Source organism: Fukomys damarensis, unplaced genomic scaffold, assembly GCF_012274545.1.
Source record: "Fukomys damarensis isolate Sample0158 unplaced genomic scaffold, DMR_v1.0_HiC HiC_scaffold_4, whole genome shotgun sequence".
Lineage (NCBI taxonomy): Eukaryota > Metazoa > Chordata > Mammalia > Rodentia > Bathyergidae > Fukomys > Fukomys damarensis.
The window spans coordinates 37,547,214-37,549,695 of record NW_022900916.1 but is presented as its reverse complement, the minus strand read 5'-3'; the positions used below and the strand labels follow the sequence as shown (position 1 = coordinate 37,549,695).

The following is a 2,482-nucleotide window of genomic DNA, read 5'->3' as shown; positions in this document are numbered from 1 at the left end:
GCCCGAGAGAGGCGCGGCGCGGCGGGGCCGGGCGGGGCGCGGGAGCTGCTGTCTCCTGCGGGAGAGAAGGCAGGCTGCTCGGGCGACCTCCGGAGCTGCCTTCCCGCCGGGTGGCGTGGGCTTGTTACCCAGGTAGACTGGGGGACGCTGGAATATGGCGCGTTGCCCACCTTCTAGCAAGTTGTTAGGAGGCGGCCCGGGCGGCAGTTCGAGGCAGAGGAGGAGGCGCAAAGTCCTTTTGTACATAGAAAGAAGGAGCGACATTGCTTCTCCCCAGCGAAGGAGGGGCTTCGGTTCCACTCTGCCTGGGGTGATGGTCCCCTGGGTAAGAGGAGAGTGGCTCGGAGATGGTCTTCTGCATGGGATTCTCCTGTATCACCAGCCTTTCAGGAACTCCTCGGTTTGCCGCGCGGTGCTGTCCACCCCCTCACCTGTTGTTTCGTTCGTTGCTTCTGGTCCTGAAGTTTCTAACGGTGCATTTGACTTGTGCCCACCAAACTTGAAGTTGTTTTAAAATTTTAATGCTTTTAGGATTTCAAATGGTATCTGCTCCAACCAGTTGGAGGAGCTGTTGTCTGTTGTCCAACCATTCTTCCCAACCATTAAATTAGAGTACTGTATATTAATTGTTTAGAGCAGATGTCACTTCCGCTAGATTTTCTATTATGGTCAGAGAAACATTCCCACGTTTATGAGCGTTCATAGACCATGTACTGGGAGAAGTGAAGCTTGGACAGCGCTCAGTAGGATGGGAACAGCTTTTGTCCCAGGAGATGACTTCTGTGCTCATTGTAGGTCTTTTCCCTGTCTCTTGAGTAGTACCTTTCTCTTTGGCCTTGCACAATAAATTACCGGACAGTACCTCACTCAAGGGAAGGGAGGAGGGGATGGAGATGCTGTTCCTTGTGTATGTTTTGGTTTTTGATTCTGTAGAATGTTGACTCTCTAGAATTGTTTGAAAAGTTCTTGACAAGTTATCCTTATTATGAGGTAGTGAAAATAAGTTCTTTCTGTGCTTCTGAGTGTAATTTCCTTTTGAGTGCAAAAAAGAAACAAAATTATCATATGTGATGCATTTAACTTGGGTTCTAAAATGTGTGCAGAATTTTTTTGTGTGAGGGGTTTTGTTTTGTCTTTTCCTATGTTTGGTGATACTGGGGATTGAACCCAGGGCTTTCGTCACTCTGAGCCATGTCCCTAACCCCTCCCCCTCCTCTTTAAATTTTGAGACATGGTCTTGCCATGTTGCCCAGGCTGGGTTCGATCTTGCTCTGATTCTCAGCCTCCCAAAGTACCAAGCCTACAGGTGTGCTTCCCTGCACCAGACTGTCAAGGGTTTTTTTAATTTAAAAAATTAAAAAAAATTTTTTTCTGTAGTGCACTGGATGGAACCCAGCACTTTGGGCATACAGTTGCTCTGCCACTAAGCTATAACCAAGCCAGTTTTTTTTTTCTTCTGATTGAAGTTAGACTGAGATTATTGCTTTCAACACCCCCCACCAAAAACAAAAACAACAATCAGATTAAGAATAACTATTTACTTCTTTGAAGTCCTTTGATTTCATCACAGTCACGAACTTGGCATTATCAAAGAAAAAATGACATTTTACTTGAAAATAATTTATCTCCAAGCCAGAAGTTTTCATGGAAATACTTATGTTTTAAAGGAATCAAGCTCCTGGAGTTAGAGAAGGAACAATAGGTTTATGAGATAATGAGGGGCCTTGTCCAGATACACAAGGATTAAAGGAGGAAAGATTTCAGATTTTCCTCTCAGTTTATGTATATTGAAGTGGAGCTCCAAATTGTGTTTTGTTTGTTTGCTTGTTTTGTTTTTGGTACCAGGGATCAAACTCAGGACCTTGCACTTGCAAGGCAGGTTTGGTGCCACTAAGCTAAGTCGCCAGCCCTGTATTTTGTTTTACTAACGCATAATTTGCGTTCATCACTAATTTAGAGAGTTGAAATCCAACTTCACACTATTTAAATATCAGTGCGTGTATTGTCTGTTCTGCTGTAGGTTCAGCCAGACCCCTTCGTTTTCTCAAGAAACATATCATGTGGAATAACCACAAGTGAGTGGCTATTTTAAGGAATATTTAAGCTTCTTGTGTAGTTTTAAATTTTATACCTCATATGTGGTAAGGCAGTTACTGAAATTAAATTGTTTTCATATTTGGAAAGGTGTGCTGATTATTGTGGTTTCTTTTTTTGGGGGGGCGTACCGGGGATTGAACTCGGGTCCTTGTGCTTGCAAGGCAGGCCAATATTTTGGTTTCTGAGTGGGAGGACAATAAACTGCTCAGCCTTTAGAAACCTACTCTCTAGGAAGTTAATGTATAGGTTACCTTCTGCCAGATGGTTTGGTTTTGTTTGGCATTTTTGTGGTACTGGGTATTGAACATAGGGCCTTCCATAGGTTACCCCCTCCCTTTATTTCTTAAATTTTAGGATTTTTTTTTTTTTTTTTTTTTTTTTTTTT

The 2,482-nt window shown here is 43.3% G+C and overlaps 1 protein-coding gene across 1 annotated transcript in view; it reads left to right on the top strand.

The window, feature by feature from the left end:
• The first annotated feature begins 9 nt into the window (after window positions 1-9).
• The window catches only part of Nrf1 (nuclear respiratory factor 1), a 135,767-nt gene continuing 133,294 nt past the window's right edge, over window positions 10-2,482 (top strand). The window contains exons 1-2 of the mRNA XM_010633490.3: window positions 10-132; window positions 2,021-2,075. The gene's annotated coding sequence lies outside the window, so the exon portion shown is untranslated. The remainder of the gene's footprint in view (window positions 133-2,020; window positions 2,076-2,482) is intronic.